The sequence below is a fragment of the Carassius gibelio genome, chromosome B5 (genome assembly GCF_023724105.1).
Source record: "Carassius gibelio isolate Cgi1373 ecotype wild population from Czech Republic chromosome B5, carGib1.2-hapl.c, whole genome shotgun sequence".
NCBI lineage: Eukaryota > Metazoa > Chordata > Actinopteri > Cypriniformes > Cyprinidae > Carassius > Carassius gibelio.
Genome location: NC_068400.1, coordinates 21,060,281 through 21,080,148, shown reverse-complemented (window position 1 = coordinate 21,080,148; position 19,868 = coordinate 21,060,281). Strand labels below are relative to the sequence as shown.

At 37.9% G+C, this 19,868-nt stretch overlaps 1 protein-coding gene across 3 annotated transcripts in view; it reads left to right on the top strand.

The window, feature by feature from the left end:
* Nucleotides 1-19,868, top strand: part of LOC127958629 (D(2)-like dopamine receptor) — a 120,592-nt gene that overhangs the window by 6,885 nt on the left and 93,839 nt on the right. For 2 of the 3 annotated variants that reach the window (XM_052557536.1, XM_052557538.1), the window contains exon 1: nt 17,180-17,496. The exons of the other annotated variant lie outside the window; for it this stretch is intronic. The gene's annotated coding sequence lies outside the window, so the exon portion shown is untranslated. Of the gene's footprint in view, nt 1-17,179; nt 17,497-19,868 lie in introns of those variants that run through there. 3 annotated transcript variants of the gene reach the window in all.

The following is a 19,868-nucleotide window of genomic DNA, read 5'->3' as shown; positions in this document are numbered from 1 at the left end:
TCAAACTATTTAAATTGCATATAAATATCAGTTGTCACTCCAGACTGTGGAGTTTGCCTTCACAAAAGCCTTAATTCTTTGCAGCATATTCAAGATGCTGAAAACATTTCCCAGAGATTTTGACATGACAGCATAAAAAATAAAAATACAAAATACAAATATTAATAATAAGAATAATAAAAAAAAACATTACAAAATATATATCAACCATACCCCACAACTTTACCAGCCTAAACTGTTAATACAAGGCAGGGAGGCTGGATCCATGCTGTTATGTTGTCCCTTGTAAAAGTCACAGCAGAAACTGAGACTCTTCAGACCAGACAACCTTTTTTCAATTTTCTGTAGCCCAACGTTGGTGAGTCTGTGAGAACGTCTCGGTTAAGTATGATACCCTCATTCCCTGAAGGAGGGAATGGAGACGCCACGTTGGTGACCGACAAAAATCGGATATCGCTTCGATAGACCAATCTACTTTGAGTGTAAACTAAATGAGACAATGCACATTGGCATGCAATTATTGCATCCAGCTGCCGATGATCACAGCGTGAGTATAAGAAGGCAGCAGGTGCAGTGCATACCAGGTTTTCGCTGGGGAGATGAGCCGGACACCCGGCAGCTCAGCAGTGGTACAGCAACCATGGCGACGGTACACGTCGGTGACCGATGAAAATGGGATCCCTACCAAAGCACCATGGGTGCTGCCCCTTCCAGTGCCATGTGCGAGCTGCCTGCGCCCCTATTAGGTGTAGGCCGGGGGTCAGAAAAAGTAGTTACACTCACTATTGTCAAAGCACTACCTCACTGGGTGAGATTGGATAACACTGGGAAAACGTACCCATTCTGTTGGAACAGAGACGCTGCAGAAACCCCATCCTTCCTGAAGGAGGTCTCGGGAGCAACACATATAGCATTCGTTTAGGTGTATATGGAGAATTTTGAGGTGATTAAAACCCCCTTGGGAAGGCAGAAGTTTGCCGGGTAAACACAGGCTCTGAGGCTATACCGTGGACTATATGCATACGAGTACCGTTTAGGTCTCAATATGGAACCTAGCTTTCCATGGTTCTCACGGATTCATCATAAAGGCCTGGCGCCGGATGTTCTGCCGTGTCCAGCTTCATAGGGTGATGGATGATCTCAACAGGGTCTATAGTACGGACACTCTGGAGCAGTTTTAGCAAGCCGACACTAACCGGGGTCGGCTTGCTAACACTAACTAACTCTCTGTGCCACTACCCGTTTGAGGTGAGAAGACAGGAGGATACCGGCTCTACACTGAGGCTATAGAAGCTAGCGAATGTGTTAGGGGTCGCCCTGCCCGCAGCTCTACAAATATCTGTCAGTGAGGCATCACGAGCCAGCAACCAGGAGAATGCAACACTTCTAGTTGAATGAACTCACAACCTGAACAGACTGGGCACACCCTGTGCCTGATAAGCTGGGATTATGGCATCCAGCCCACAATCATTGACCTTGTCGGTCTCCCTCATGTCTGCCAGACACAGCCTGAGATGTCACTCCTTGACCACTAATGTGGACATCGCCGACCCAGCGAACACGCGGTGACCTTCGTCACTCGAAACGCAAGGTCAATTCTTCGTGACCACCCTTGTGCAGGTCCTTCAGTGCCTGAGCCTGGTGCACCTGCAATAACACCATGGCGTGTAAGGCGGAAGCGCATAGGCGCCGCCGCTTAGACCCAACGAATGCCTACAGGCCCAGGAAGGCACTATTGGGTCTCCACGCATGAAGGAGGTGGACTAAGGACACAATTGCATTGCTACTGCACGCTCCACCGGTGGGATTGTTAAATGGTGAGGAAGGAAGAGCTCATAGGCCGGTTTCTGTCAGTAAAAGGTGCCTTCCATGACTTTGTGAGCTCTAAATGCACTTCCGGGAAGAAAGGCACTGGGGCAGGGTACTAAAAACCAGCTCAGGACACACCAAGAAACCAATCATCCAGCCTTGATGGCTCGGGACACGGTGGAGGATTCCACTCAAGCTCTACCATCTCAGCAGCCTAGGAAAGCATAGCTGCCATCTCTGGATCCGACTCAGGCTTTGCCACCATCCCGGGGAACTGCAGCGCGGCCGAATCTGCATCAGACAGCTCTCCCTCCGATACTGAGATCGACATCTGGTCAGTGGGAGGCCCAATGGATTCCGCTGGTGCCCAGACACGTGAGGCAGCGATCATGACCATCACCCATTGCCAGGTAACGACCACACTCAGAAACCCATGGGTGAAATGGCATCCTTATAAGGATGATCCGTCATCTTTACAAAGATGCACCCGTGAAGCTCTTTTAGAGAAATTTGCTCTTTAGGAAATGCTCTTTTAGTACTGAGGTGCAACGGGGAATTGGCCGCTTGCAACACGGCAGGGGGTAGTGCAGCCTGGAGTGCGCAATCCACTCGACACAAGAACGACCACCGCTGAAGCGCCGTCTCACCGACACACAAAGCTTCCGAGAGCATGCTGAACTCATAGTTCTCAGGAGACACATTTGAGCAGAACGATACTAACACTCGGCTCCGAATCGAAAAGCTGCTATGCATTGCACCTGCTGCCTTCTTATAGTCATGCTGTGATCAGCGGCATCTGATAATTGCATGTCAATGTGCATTGGCTCATTTAGTTTACACTCAAAGTAGATTGGTCTATCGAAGCGATATCCCATTTTCGTCTGTCAACGTCGTGGCATTTGTTTGGAGATGCTCTACTTTTAGCTTGGTTACCTTTCTATCAGCTCAAACCAGTCTTGCCATTCTTCTCTGACCTCTGGCACCCACAAGGCACAAAACTGCCTCTCACCTATATATATATATATATATATATATATATATATATATATATATATATATATATTTTTTTTTTTTTTTTTTTATCATTCTCTGTAAAAGCTAGAGATGGTTGTGAGTGTAAAACCCAGCAAATCAGCAGTTTCAGAAATACTCAGACCAGCCCGTCATGGCAACAACAGCCATGCCGCATTCAAGTATTTTATATTACCTTTCTTCTCTGTTCTGATGCTCAGTCTGAACTTCAGCAGGCTTGACCATGCCTATATGCCTAAATGGATCTGGTATGCACTGCGTTTCCATTATTCATGTTTTTATGTGTACTGCTTACATAAATGTAGCAAATACAGTCTTTATAAGCTTTCCATTGAAAAACAGCAATCTGTCTTCGATGCTTGAGGCTTAGATTGTGTGGACCGAAAATGCCTTATTGATGTCAGAAGTCAGAGAAGATTGGGCATCAGTGGTCAGAGAAGATTGGGCAGACTGGTTAGAGATAATAGAAAGGCAACAGTAACTCAAATAACTCGTTACAACCAAGGTATGCAAAATACCATCTCTGAATCCACATCATGTCGATCCCTGAAGCAGATGGACTACAGCGGCAGAAGACTACACCAGGTGTCAGCTAAGAACAGGAGACATAGGCTACAATTCGCACAGGCTCACAAAAGTTGCACAATAGAAGATTGGAAAAACATTGCCTGGTCTGATGAGTCTCAATTTCTGCTGCAATATTCAGATGGTAGGGTCAGAATTTGGCATAAATAACATGAAAGCATGGATCCACCCTGCCTTGTCTCAATGGTTCAGGCTGGTGGTGGTGCTGTAATGGTGTGTGGGATATTTTTTGGCACACTTTGGGCCCCTTAGTACTAATTGAGCATTGTTTAAACGCCACAGCCTCTCTGATTATTGTTACTGACCATGTCCATCCCTTTATGACTTCAGTGTACCCATCTTCTGAAGGTTACTTCCAGCAGGATAATGCACCATGTCACAAAGCTCAGATAATCTCAGACTGGTTTCTTGAACATGACAATGAGTTCACTGTATTCAAATGGCCTCCACAGTCACCAGATCTCAATCCAATAGAGCAGTTTTGGGATGTGGTGGAACTGGAGATTTGCATCATGGAGGTGCAGCTGACAAATCTGCAGCAATTGTGTGATGCTATCATGTCAATATGGACCAAAAATCTCTGAGGAATTTTTCCAACACCTTGTTGAATCTATGCCACGAAGAAATAAGGCAGTTATGAATGCAAAAGGGGGTCCAACCCAGTACAAGCAAGGTGTACCTAATAAAGTGGCCAGTGAGTGTGTATATATACTGTATAGTGTACAGTATATGCACTTAGCCACTCTAAAATAAAAATCCTTTAATTGCCCCGGTACAGAACCCCTGTTGTGCACTCCAGTGTTCTTGTAGCTATCCTGCTTGGTCTGGTTTAACATTCCAGGACATGTATCATATAAAAATCTTCATTAATTCACAGTGGAGGCTTTTGTGTTTTGGCTTTGAGAGAACAACATGAATAATCTGCAACTGCAAAGCAGTAAATCAGCTCTCCTTAGCATAAAACAAATTCTAAGTCAATTAAAGTGATTTCTGGAGGTGGTTTTCTTGATGACTGCAAAGTAAATTGAAAACATTACAGCAGCTGTTTGGCAGCTCTTTGTAATTCGATGAATATTAAAATGAGATAAGAGTGTTAAACAAATCTGATAAAACATTTCAGAACAATATGTTCAAACAAGCTGTCCCTATGCAGCTCCTGCGGATTCATCTACAGTGTATCCTTAGCCATACCTGTCAAGTTTTGGATTTGAAAATAAGGGAAATTTTCCGGCGCCCACCGCAAGCAGTCCCACCACCCCAACAAAGCTCCAGTATCCCTTACATTTTAAGACGTTAAGGTGTATAGCCCAAATGAAAACACAAAAGGGTATATGAAGAGCATTTATTTAAAGGGCTTATTTGCATATTTTCTGTTAATTTAACATTGCTTGTCTGTACATTTACATTTATTTTCATTCCACACATTCTTTTCATTTCATATTGCTTTTCTTTTACAGTTTTTCTTTTCATTTCACATAACTTTTCTTTTACTCTTTTAGTGAGTTGTACAAATTTGTTGCAGACTTTGCATTCTTTAAAAAAGTAAATTCGCTGTCCCATTTATCACGGTATTTACACATGGGTTTAGTTTTTTGGCAGGTGTGCCTTCACTCTCTATCGTAGCATCCATCATCCATCTCTGTTTTTTCTTTTGCTGTTGTTGTTTTTCCCGCGTTATAACTCGTGTCATCTGACCTCACATACCCTTCGAGACAGGCTACTACAGGTGGCAGTTATCGCGAGACTAGTGACAGAACTCAGATTGGGAATGTTTTTTTTTATTATTATTAATAACGCAGGTTAAAATAAAAAATAAAATAAAATACGGGAGATTTACGGGAAAATACTAATACGGGAGAATGGCGGGAAAAATGGGTAAAATACGTGACTTTCCCGGCCAAAATGGGATACTTGACAGGTATGTCCTTAGCATGCAGACAACGGTCGAATTCAGGAGTCGGTATGATCCTGTGTGTTGCAGGCATTTAAAATGGTGAACTTCCTTTTCACTGTTTGGTACCTGTTCTTGTATAATGACTCACTTTGATGACAATGATTAAAGTAGTTTAATAAAGTTATGTTCACATTGTGCTGTGTGAGTTAGGAGCAAACCATCTGCTTATAACATGACCTTTGGCCTAAACACTGGTGCTTTATCTACATTTTCTCACCTCTGTACCTAGTCCTGATGTGTTCTTATGAATTGGGCTGGGGCAACACATGCTGTGGAAGGTGATTAGTAAAGTTAATACTGCATCATAACCTCTCATTCCAGCTAACTTCATTATGGTAATTTGCCCGAGTGGACAGTTACTGATAATAACAAGAGTTAAAAACAAAGCCACATTGTTTGTGAAATATGAATCATCAAACTGTGGATTATCCAAATTTTTTAAATGCTGCAGTAGTTTATATTCAAATGTTTTTGCAGTGAAAAAGCAACTCTTTTTACTTGAAATGCCTCACAAAAATCAAATCCCAAAATAAGAACTACATAGAAATAAGTGATGAACAAATTATATTTTGTGAAAATAAATTTCAAATTTTAGGATTATAAGGAGTAAAATCACAGTAAAATTATTATTTTTTGTTATTAATTAATGAAAATAATTAAAGACAGAATAATAAACTGCTGTGGTTTTTTGCAGTATAGCAATATGATTTTTTTTTTGGGGGGGGGGGGGGGGTGTGCAGGTTTCATTCAAAATGCTATAAACAGAAATATGTAAAAATTTGAAAATGTCTTTACATTTTATCCAATCAAATAATACTGGGAAAAAATGTAATATGACTGTGGCCATGTCAGCGTGAAACTTGTAAATTGCATTTGTTCTTCTCCAGTTATCAAACAATTTCTAGTCAAATTTTTCATAGTGTGAAGAAAATGTGAAAAATTACATAAAGGATTTAATTACAACAAAGGCAAGAGTATGTGAACAAAACCAAGAAAACATTGCTGTTATATTGCTATTGTTGACTGGAAAACTTTGATAATCCAAAAACAGTTTTAAATATTTAAAGATCCAGGTTTTCAAGCTGTGCAGCTGAATTTGACTGGACGAATGACATCAACCCACTACCACTAAAAAAAACTGTCATGTGACATGGATGCAATCCCAGTTGCTAAGACACCCTGAGAGATGGGGTATGTGTAGGCGCTGTCCCTCCATCCAGAACATGTTGTGATCAACAGATAAAGCCTTTCATTATGGAGGGCTCAGTGAGTATCTGATAATGTTCCCCAGGCCAGATGTTCCAGCCACGGCCTGTGCGGAAAATCCAAAAGAGCTTTTTCACACAGTAGGCCTATTGTGAAATCTATTTTATGCAAGACGTAAGTGAAGAGCTGTTTTATTTTATGAGATTTGGCCACTGTATTTCAAAGCCAATATTAAAGCATTAAAAGATCACTGTCTATAAATATACATTTTACCCACTTTCTTACCGTCTATGTGTGTGTTTCGTCCAATTAATTTTATTCCATAGTCAGGGATGTTTTTTAAATCATGCTGGCTGACTTTTATAAGAGTATTGCTCCAGTTGTTAAACTTGCAGTCTTTCGTCTAGTCTATCCTAGTAGAGATTTATACTGTTTAATGTGTTACTTGTTTTTCCTTCCACTATAGGATGAAAAAAATAAAAAGAATTTACCAAGCAGCCCGTATTCATATAGCTGTTTAGTAGTCAGGTAACACTTTAGATTAGGGAACTCTACAAATTGTTTACTAGTTGCTTATAAACATAGATATTACTAGCATATTGGCTTTTAATAAGTACTTCTAAGGCACAAAGTATTAATGCATTATCCTGCATAACCATATTTTAGATCCCTTAAACCTACCCCATACTTGTCAAATAAAAAGGAATATTGATTTATTCTGAAATCATTATTTCCCGTAGATTAATTTATTGGGTACTGCAAATCTGCATTCAAGAGAGGTCAAACTGAAAGAATGAATGACGCATCATTTGGACCTTTTGATATTTGTCTAACACTGACTTAGCAAGTTGTATGAACAGGACAAAGCAAATTACACATTATTTTATAAGCAAGCATGTGGCAGCCAAATGAAAGGCCTAAGTTAACCCTGCATCCCTTGACTAAGATCACAAGTGGCAAGTTTGTGTCTGTGAGATCCATGACCTGGCCAGCATGGGACTCTGTGTGACATCACGTCACTAATGAACAAATAATTGAAGAATAAGAGAATACTCTAATATTCAGAATTTCAAATTGGAAACAGAACTAAACTGATAAATACCTCATACGTGTGTCTAATGCACACCTTAAAATATAACAATCTTAAAAATATTTAAAATTTAAACATCTAGATTTTAGAAAATAATAATAATAATAATAATTGTTTAGTTTTACATTTACAAAGTCACTAAATTTGAATTACATTAAGGTTTACAAAAAGATGGTTCTCAACCTTTTTGATTTCCCTTTGTTCAATATTTTTCTAATTTCTTCCTATTTAACATGATACTAAATGCGCCTTTTGTATTAAATTTGTAATTATAATGTACCTAAATCTTTATTTTCAAATATAAATGTTCATGTAAATAAGACCCACCCTCTGTGAATTGTTGTATGGATAAGTGAACCTAAAAAATTCTTCAAATTGTATTTTTTCTGTGCATCACAACAGCATATTGAAATGGCTTAAATGTCTGGAAATAAACACTTTTAATTCTGACTTTGAATTTTTTTTACTTTATTCAGATCTGAATTCATGTCTTGGAATTGATTTCTATTCAAGTTTCTCTCTGGCTCAACAATGGGTTTACTGACAAGGCTGAGGTTATCTATGTTCATCATCACTCACTCAGCTATGTTTTCCATTAACAAAACCCCCAAGATTTACTCCATCCGACATCCATATCTATCAAAAACAGTATCTCATTTTTGCTCTTTACCTTTCATTAAATCAAGATGAACTACAGCCAAGGAGTCTCTACTTTGTATTAACCATCTTAGAAACGGCTGCTTTATTTTTGTTCTACGATAATTCCCTGAGCTGCTGCTGTCTGACATGATTGATCTGCTCTTTGAGTAGCCTTTGCTGTTTTGAAGGGCAACATAGCTTACAACAGAGTTTAGGGGAAACAGTAAATATATTGCACAGATGTGTTAGAAATGATAAACAGTTAACATCCTGTCACACATTTGAAAAGTATACATGTTGAGATGAGTGTTGTTACATTATCACCTGCTACTGTCACAGGGTCTTCCTTTTTGTATTTTTGTTAAGTCTATAAACATTTGGGGAACACCTGCAATAGTGTATTACTATTTGAAGTTTCTCAATAGGTGGCTCTGCTATGATACGGTCATAAAAAAAAAACTAAATAAATAAAAATAATAAGTAAATTAACTAATGAATGAATGTCATGCAATCAATGCAAAACAAATAGGAAATAAAAAATAAGTAAAAATAAGCATATATGTTGTTCTTGTATCACTGTTCTAATGACATTCCTTGTTTATTTGACCTCAGGGTCAGAAAGAAAAAGTTGTATAAACAGAAAGAGAAGTGTATAGTCTGTCAAAACAACTTGCTTTTTAAAATGTGTTCTTCACATTTTTTGAGCAGTGATGTCTTACTTTTATTTCCATATACCATTTTCAGAGGTCTATCGATTGAGATAGGAATAAATATGCGCTGGAAACAGAATCCTTTAAAACTGTCTGCCAAGGGAAAGCAGGAAAAGTTATTTTTATCAGTGTCTCTGCAGTTACTTTGCATCCTCTATGTCTCCGTTTTCAGCTCTTTCAAAAATCTATTACACTCAAGGTCAAAAAACCGACCTTGATCATGACTTGGATGACGAAATTAAGTAAAATGCTGAAGAATAAATTATCATATTAGTATATTGTTGTTGTTGTTGTTATTTAATTAATTGTAGCCTGGCTTCAAGCTAATGCAAATTAGCAATAAAACAATAAGTAAATGCTTTTTGGAAATTTGTGAAGATAGCACTGCTTCAAAACTCACACCATCAGTTGAGTCAAATATTGAAAGTGAAAGTGACATGACATTCAGCCAAGTATGGTGACCCATACTCAGAATTTGTGCTTTGCATTTATCCCATCCAAAGTGCACACACACCAAGCAGTGAACGAACACACACACACACACACATGGAGCAGTGGGCAGCCATTAATGCTACGGTGCCCATGGAGCAGTTGGGGGTTTGATGCCTTGCTCAAGGGCATATATATATATATATATATATATATATATATATATATATATATATATATATATATATATATAAACACTTCAATTTAATATGACATATTTTAGTATTTATTAATAACTGTAAACTTTGTAAATAGCATTTTTTCTCTTCTTAAATGACTCACTCTTTCCTTTAATGTGAGATGGTCTGCTATCACCCATCTCTGACTTATTCTTGTTCCACTACCTATTTTTATTATAATTACTTTATTATACTGTTGTTTTTCTAGAACATACAGTATTAATGTTATTAATAAATGATGTGTTCTGTGACGGTCCCGGTAAAGCACTTAACATATTCATAATATGTAAGAGTCAAACAATACATGTACATTTCTTATTATGGTCACATCACACTGTTTATATACTGTGCATTTAATCTTAATATTTATATACATTCAGTAAAAGCACAAGCCATTTTTGGAATTTGTGTGCGTGTGTCAATGACCATATTTCTGTGTGTGTGTGTATATATATATATATATGTATATATATATATATATATATATATATATATATATATATATATATATATATATATATATATATATATATATATATATAGAATGGAAAGATGGTTAGTGACAAAAAGCCTTATCCCAAAACATGCTTTTCTGTATTAAGTATATCTACTAATAAAAATAAAATAACGTAGTGTCCGTATGAACGGAATGATTGATTGAGGTCAGGCTGCATTAAGACTGGTGGGTTTTGCAAAGCTTGTTTGAGGGTATCGAAGCTGGCTTGGCATTCGGGTGGCCAGTCCCATCTCACTCCCTTCTTTTTACAGGTGATTTAAAGGAGCAGTGATATCATCAAAATGGGGTTTGAATTTATGGTACCACCTCGCCAACCCCAAGAAACGTTGTACGGCTTTCAGGTCATTGGGGGGAGGATACTGGGGGACGGCTTGGTTCTTTGCTGGATCAACCTCAACTCCTTTTGCTGAAACAATGTGTCCAAGGAATATCAACTGCTATTTGAAGAAGTGAATTTTTTTCATACTCATTGTGAGGTTTGCCTGGGTATGTCTCTGTAGTATGATGTTTATGATGTTGAAAATATTCGTCTAGGGTTTTTGAGTAGATGATGATGTCAAAACAGAATTCTTCCCTCAATTCTGCCAGGACCCTTTCCATCAGTCTCTGAAAGGTGGCAGCGGCATTCCTTAGCCTGTACGGCATGGATCGGAATTGGAATAGGCTAGCTGTTACTACACAGAGCCGTTGTTAATAGAGAAGATGCGCAAATCCACTTCATTTTCAGCGTTTTTTGGCGCATCTTCTCAGTTAACAACGGCTCTGTGTAGTAACAGCTGCTCTATGTGAAATCACGCACCTGATGGAATTAACCGCTGATTAGAGAACCGGCTTTAGTGACGTGATGCGCATTAACGATCGGCCGATCGTGATCGGAGCACCCCTAATGCTGTTACACACGTGTGTTTCTGAATACAGTTCATTCAATTCAATTCAAGTTTATTTGTATAGTGCTTTTTACAATACAAATCGTTACAAAGCAACTTTACAGAAAATTATGTTTCTACAATATTTAGTAGTAGCTTATGGTGGTGACTGTCAGTTTGTGCACGTTTGACAGGATTTGAGAAAAAATTAATACAAGACGTAGTCAGCTAGACGATGAACATTATCAATATTATTAATTAATAGTTATTATATGATGCAGTTACACATGTAGCAATAATTATTAGTTCTGTTTGTTGATTCAGGGTTAGCATCATCTGGGGTCCTCTGAGGGTCAGCATCATCTCTTCTCAGGTGTTCTGGATCCAGACTGGAGCTTGTGTAAATCCTAGTTACCACGGGATATAAATCCCATGGCAAAACATAGAAACAAAATAGAGACATCATTAGCATATCTGCTGATCCAACAAAGTACAATTAGTTTAACCCAAGCTAAAGAATAAAAATGCACATTTGATCAGATACAACTACACTCACAATTTAAGAGATACATTATTCGAATGCTTGGTGAAAGAGATGCGTTTTTAATCTAGATTTAAACAGAGAGAGTGTGTCTGAACCCCGAACATTATCAGAAAGGCTATTCCAGAGTTTGGGAGCCAAATGTGAGAAAGCTCTACCTCCTTTAGTGGACTTTGCTATCCTAGGAACTACCAAAAGTCCAGCGTTTTGTGACCTTAGGGTGCGTGATGGGTTGTAGCGTGGTAGAAGGCTAGTTAGGTGCGCAGGAGCTAAACCATTTAGGGCCTTATAGGTAAGTGATGATAATTTGTAACTGATATGGAACTTAATAGGTAGCCAGTGCAGAGACTGTAAAAATGGGGTAATATGATCATATTTTCTTGACCTCGTAAGGACTTTTAGCTGCTGCATTTTGGACTACCTGTAGCTTGTTTATTGACGAAGCAGGACAACCACCTAGAAGTGCATTACAATAGTCCAGTCTAGAGGTCATAAATGCATGAACTAGCTTTTCTGCATCAGAAACAGATAACATGTTTCGTAGCTTGGCAATTTTTCTAAGATGGAAGAATGCAGTTTTTGTTACATTGGAAATATGATTTTCAAAAGACAAATTGCTGTCTAATATAACACCCAGATTTCTGACTGTAGAGGAAGTAACAGTACATCCGTCTAGTTGCAGATTGTAATCTACAAGATTCTGCGTAGTGTTTTTTGGTCCAATAATTAATATCTCTGTCTTATCCGAATTTAATTGGAGAAAATTATTTGTCATCCAATCTTTTACATTTTTAACACACTCTGTTAGCTTAGATAATTGAGAAGTTTCATCTGGTCTCGTTGAGATACATGTATATTGAAAATAGAAGGGGACCTAGGACGGATCCTTGTGGCACTCCATATTTTACTGATGATAAATGAGATGACACCCCATTTAAGTAAACAAAATGGTAGCGATCGGACAGGTAGGATCTAAATCATTTTAGAGTCTGCCCTTGAATACCTGTATAGTTTTGTAATCGATCTGTGAGTATGTCATGATCTATGGTGTCGAACGCAGCACTAAAATCAAGTAAGACTAGAAATTAGATGCAGCCTTGATTTGACGCAAGGAGCATTTTCTGTGCTATGGTGGGGCCTAAAACCTGACTGAAATTCTTCATACAGATCATTTTTTTTGCAGGAAGGTGCTCAATTGAGCAGACACAACTTTTTCTAAACTTTTTGACATAAATGGAAGATTTGAAATAGGCCTATAATTTGCCAGTACACTAGGATCTAGTTTTGATTTCTTAATAAGAGGCTTAATAACCGCCAGCTTGAATGGTTTTGGGACGTGAGCTAAAATACAGACATTATCTGGCGCCGGGTGATGGTCACGGTCGCTACCTCATGTGTTTGGGAATTAAACAAACTGAGGTGGCTTTTGTGGATTACTCATGCTCCCACTGCAGGAAGATGACCATCATAGGTGGTTCGAGAACATCAACAAAGGCCCTACTCACGCACCCTCTGCCAATACTGGGGAAGGACACTATAGAGCTTTTCCCTCCTGCCAATATGAGGACGGCGTTTTACAGCCGGATCAAAGCAAACTCTACCTGAAGCAGATGATCTCTTTTCTCAGTATGGAGTTGGACAGGACGCCTCACAGAGGAATGTGTGCGGTTGGTGCTAACCTGCTTGAATACATTAAATGGCAGGATAGCGGTCCCACTGAAACTTTTTCAGAGGCTCCTGGGGCATATGGCAGCTACAGCGGCACTTACTGCTAGGGATATTGCATATGAGACTGCTTCAGCACTGGCTTCATGGCTGATTCCGAAGATGCCTTAAGAGCTGGGGGGTGAAAACTTTTGGAATTTGAAGATTAAGGTAAATTGTACTTAATTTGTGTTCCGGGAAGCATACAAGTATCTTCTGTTGTTTACGAAGGGCAGAACTAAATGAAAAAAAAAATATTTCAACAAAATAAGAAAAATTTGGACATCTCCATCGTATTCATAAGTTTCTTGCAACTCTTAATGCATATTGTTTCCTTCTGGAGCATCAGTGAATGTTTGAACCTTTTTAATAGTTGTGTTTGAGTGCCTCAGTTGTCCTCAGTGTGAAAATATGTTTCTCAAAATCATACAGTCACTGCTGGGAAGGGTTAGGGTTAACCCTAACCCTAAATAAAAAAAATAGATCTCTCTTATTTTTTAAAAAATTATTCACATTTTCACAGATGTGCAAGGTGTGCCCAAACTTTCGAGCACCACTGTTTTTCTCTCTACCGCGTTCTCCTTCCTGAATATTATAAATATAGTAGGGGTGTAACGGTTCACAAAATTCACGGTTCGGTTCGATACGATACACTGATGTCACGGTTCGGTTCGGTACGGTTCGGTACGTTTTAGATAAAGCAAAATGAAAAACATCTCAACTTTTCAGAATGCCGCAAGCGCACCGCGGGTCATGTGACAAGAACTAACCAATCAGCTTAATCCTTTCCCGTAACAACATTGAAAGCTCACCCAAGATGAAGAAACAGCTGATCATAGTTGTATATGGATTGCAATTTTGAAATAAATTTAGTAGCAGAGCTAGCCTACTGCAAGCGATTTTTAGAGCTGCAAATCCATTTATCCTTTGCTGAAATTTCCGCGTCTTCATGGAGAGAGCACGTCATTGTAGCTTAGCAAAGGCAGATGCCTCAGGGGCGCTTCTGCCCGAGCGCTTTGGAAAGGAGGAGAAAGACGTGCCTAGCATTTTCCACGTGTTTTTAGTTTTCAGTACGCGCTGAGTGAGCGAGCAGTTCATGCGGTACGCGGTGGCCAATGCATTTAACAGACCAGAAATAGAAGATCCTCCAATAACCAACAGGTCTGATGTTTGGGTGCACTTTGGATTCCCTGCCCGAGCGCTTTGGAAAGGAGGAGAAAGACGCGCCTAGCGTTTTCCATGCGTTTTATGCGCGATTTGTGAACGGCCCCTAAGGCGCTCGCTCACTCAGCACGCGCTGAAGGCTCGTTGCAAAATGTCTAATGCATTTAACAGACCAAAAATAGAAGATCCTCCAATAACCAACAGGTCTGGTGTTTGGATGCATTTTGGATTCCCTGTAAGCTATAATGGTGATGATAGAATGAATGGTAAATAGTAAGGTCTCATATCCGCGACTATAACGTAAATGAAGCCTACCAATCACCGTGGTGATGTCTTTTGCCCTGTTTGAATTCGTTGGAAATGTCTGTCTAAATGCTGCAGGGATATTTTGTTGGGTGTATGTTTCTCCTTTTTTCGTCTTTTCCCAGATACTGACATACTAAGGTGATATCGGCGTAAATGAGTTGACATGTTTCAAGTATTCCCGCTGGTGTTTTTTTTTTTTTTTTTTTTTTTTTTTTTTTATTACCGCTGGTGTACCCTATTGTCATGTAGCAGATACGACATACCGTTGTATTTTTTATTGCCATCACCATTATAGCTTACAGGGAATCCAAAGTGCACCCAAACACCAGACCTGTTGGTTATTGGAGGATCTCCTATTTCTGGTCTGTTAAACGCATTGGCTATTTTGCAACGAGCCTTCAGCGCATACTGAGTGAGCGAGCGCCTGACTGAGTAGCCTACATAAACATATAAGTTGGTGTTTTTTTCTTCTTCGGGGGTGTCAGGGGCGTTGCCTGTTACGTCGTTTGGGTTATTGGGCTACCTTGTTGAATGCATATCATTATATTTCACTTTTTTTTTTTTTTTTAAATATAATTAATTAGTCCAACGAACCGTTCGGTACATAATGCGTACCGCGTACCGAACCGAAAGCCTCGTACCGAACGGTTCAATACGACTACGCGTATCGTTACACCCCTAATATATATATATATATATCTCTCTTTTAGTGCCATCACATCATTTCAATAAGCTTTACGCACATGAATACATTCACATTTCTACATGTACACAGTGTTGTGTAAATGCCCGCTGATTTAACAAAATGATGATTAATGGGAAGACTAATTAAAAAGAAAGTCAACAATTCACCCACTACTTTCTCACTTTAAAATTGCTCTTGAAATAATCTGAAAACATGATCTGTTTTTTTTTTTTTAGTGAGCAATCAGCTTGGAGAAATTAAAGGTATACCTACAGCTTGTAACTGTATTCTGTGTTTAGTTCAATGACAATCTGAAAATAATTTGACTGTTACAGTGTTTTTTCAACTTAATTTTTGTTTACACACAGTTTCTGATACCTGACACTAAAACACCAGAACCACACACCAAATCTGCAAATCTATACACTTATTCTCAGCCTGACTCAGTTTTCAATTTCATACAACACTTTTTGGTTGATGGTTTTCTTTTCTTTCATACTGTGTAATACTGCATTCACAAACACAAATGCTTACAGTAAAAAAAAAAAAAAATGTTTGTATTCAATCTTGCTTTTGTGTATACTGTGAATCTAGCAAGATCTCTCTGCCAATTACTTTCAATCTTGTACAGAAATGTGCGGACCTCACAGGTTTTGTGAGGTTTAAGAGCTTTAGGTTTTGAATAACTGTGTATATATGATATTAGATGTGAGAAATGTTGCATTATGTGTGTGCAATTCTTGTATTTGTATGTGAAGTTTTATAAAAAAAAAAGAAAAAAAAAAAAAAAAAAAGATGCAGTTTTGAAAATGTGTGTAAGCAGTTGAAAGAAAACTGTAAAAAAAATAATAACAGTTCATAAATAAAGTATAATTTAAATTTACTGCCTTGTTTTATTATTTTGGTATAAATGTTTTTGAAAATCTAAAAATGCAGAAAGTTTCCTGTGATGGGTAGGTTTAGGTATAGGGTTGGTCTAGGCAGGGCGGTAGAAAATATAGTTTTGTACAGTATAAAAACCTTACCCCTATGGAATGTCTCCATAAAACATGGATGTGTGTGTGTGTGTGTGTGCATGTGCTCTTGTTTTTGTGAAATATCAGGACACAACTCTGTATGATGAAATAGGTATGACACAGGTATTACAAGGAGAGGGTGACTTATGAGGACATAACCCATATCCCCATTTTTCAAAACGCTTTTAAATTACTGTATACAGAATTATTTTATTTTATTTTATTTATTTATTTATTTATTTATTTTTTTTTTTTTTGAGAAAGTAAAAATTCAAAACGTTTTTGGTGAGGGTTAGGGTTAGGTGTATGGTTGGTGTAGGGCCATAGAATATACAGTTTGTACAGTATAAAAACCATTACGCCTATGGGATGTCCCCACTTTTCACAAAAGAAAAACCTGTGTGTGTGTGTGCTTTTCATAGATGGTAGCTTTATTATTTCAGAGAGTGTATGTGGATAAGTGTGTTTGTACTGTTACAGCTGTCACTTAGTTTGATTTTACCTGATGACATTCATGCATTTAATTTTATGTGTAGCCTATCTTAAAATGTTGAAGGGACACTGTACATTTGACAGATTTCATTTTTGACGGGTTTGTATTGAACTTTGTGTTCGTCTTTCATTGGATCCTCTGGGCATTTTCTCTTGTTGAGATCAGTCAACTCCGCCTCCTACCTGCCACGCGCTCACAGTTACTGCTGGTAAGAGCATCGATGCGACCGGTATTCGCGCTCTTCTGTTGACAGCACGCACTAACTGGCTTTTAAAGTTAGACGTAAGACCAGTAATCTAGTATATTTTACCAATAAAAGAGATACACTAACGTTTCACGATTCACGATTCAGTCAAGTGAAATTCTTTAGCATCGTGAACACTAAACGCTCTTGCAGAAACGAGTATGGACAGTTAGAGACTGTGTGGGGAAAAGATGCTAAACATCAAGAAGTTGTGGATATAAACGGTCAGAAGAACAGAGCTTATTCCTAATATCCTATGGCTTGAAGGTGAGGTGCATGTTTTAAACAAATGTATTCAGTTGTTTTTCCTCTAAAACAAGCTCTGCTTGAATAAAACGATGAGAGAGATTAATTACCTTTTAAGGCAGGTGCTTGCCATTGCTTCTGTATGTACAAAAATAAGTTAGTACAGCTTAACTTTTGGTTGGAATACATAAAAATGCGTTTTCTGATTACTGCAACTGAAGTAGGCTAGACTGAGCGAATTCATGTAAAATTTATGGGGGAAACAGCTGTGGTTTCCAGAAATTAAGGTATTATTGTTTGCCATTTGGTGCCTGTATATTTCAAAACCAAATAAGGTCAAAACCATATATAACATATAATGTTCATATAAAAACCTATACGAACTACAAAAATATGTTTGTATTTTAAAATTCACAGAAAGCACAGTAATAACAGCATTAAAATAATGTAATGAAGACCAACTAAACTTCAGAAAATAAAATGTAACTTAAACACCACAATGTGCAATAAAACAAGCATAAATATAAGCATGTAATAAAATATAATCAGAATAATTTTGTGTTCACTATAGATAATAAGATTACTCCTATTTTGCTGAATGCATTAGAATAAAACATGTATTACCTTTTTGAATATAGTATAGATTTTTATAGTAGCCTAAATTATAAAAATCATTCTTTATACTTCAAAAAAAAAAAAAAAAAAAAAAATCTAAAAAATATTGTATTTTACAGTAAAATTCGATGTCCTTTGATCTAATGTTTCACAAAAAAATTTTTTTATCATGTATTAAGCACATAGTAGGATGATGGAGTTAATGGATGTGTGAGAAAAACAGATTAAACATTGTTCAGTAAACAGAGAGGTAAAGAGCAGTTTATATGAACCCAGACATTATTCCAAGAGCTTTTCCAGAGGGAAAAACACATTCAAGTCTGCTGTATGTTGATTTATTCAATTACATAATCACTTGTTAATTATCTCTATATATAAGCAACTAACACGCAACTGGAGCATAATTATTATTATTTTTTTTTTTTACATTTTTGGCACTTTACTAGAGCACAAGGACAGACAATCACTGTGTCTTGATGTCCTTCTACTAATCTACTAAGTCGCCTCATCTTAGACAGTAGGCAAAGTGAGTCCATTGGCTGCCCAGAAAAATCTGTGCTAAATAATTTACATCCATCCAGTCAGGAGGGATGGTGTTCATGTGTTTATATGTGCTGCTCTGTGTACAGATCATAATAATATTCTAGAACCTGCTGATTTTCTGTAATATTCTTCTTAGCAAGAGTGGAATGTGTGAAACTCACTTGGTTTGACATGATGAAGAAAATATGATGAATGCAATTGTTTGCCTCTGCTACAAAAACTGATCTCTCGATTAGAATAGCCCTTCATTGAAGAATTCAAAGCATGCATAAAGCACATGAGAAATACTGTGCGTTTATGTGGAAAAATGAAAGTAACCGAAAATATCTATGGGAGACTGTCTCCCCTGGGGCTTCCTGCGTGGAGAGGTGTGGCTCTGAGAGCATTTTCTTGACATTTCCATGGAGGAAGAGGCAGACACCACAGACTGCCCTTTCGTTATTTACCAGGGCCTGTCTTAGGGGCTTGTAAAAAAGGGGGTAGTGTTTTACAAAAGCTTTAAACAAGACAATTTTAAACCACTTAGAACAGGAAACGCAGGTGAACCACATTCATCTGACAATTAGTTATACTGATCAAAAATATTCCTGGCATTGTTGCAAGATTCAGCTAGAATTAAAGACATGGCAACAGATATCAGAGGCTGATGGCCATGTTGTGTATCTCCATGCCAGATGCTGGGCTCTAAACTCAATACTAAATGTTGCTGTCAGTGTACAGACTGAAAATATAACCTTGAAGGCAAGCCAATAAAATCTTTAATTTTATGTTCTTTCTTTGGAAGTAGTAAAATCGGACAGACTATTGTGGAAAAAAAAAGGCAGATTTTAACATAGCACATTATGTTAAATAATGGAATATGGAATAGACATTAGAAATGCTGAACACAAGACATCTCAGAAAATTGGTGCCCTGGAAATGCCACTGCTGTGATTTTGGTTATAACTGTACAGTTCACAGTAGGTTGCAAATTAAGGACTAAAATGAACAAGGGTCACAGTGTAATGCAAGACTATATACCTTTAAACCTCTGATTATGACATCTAACTCATAGGAAACACCATTTTAATAACTAATTTTTGAATCAGACAAAATCTTTCACGAAATTTCTAGCTTTGTGTTTACCTTGCTGTCTACTATGTGATTTTGTTTAATCAAGAGGACAGGACAGAGACCATGATTAATCTTATGGATCATTACCATGGGCAAACTTAAATAAATTCTGTCTCTAAAAT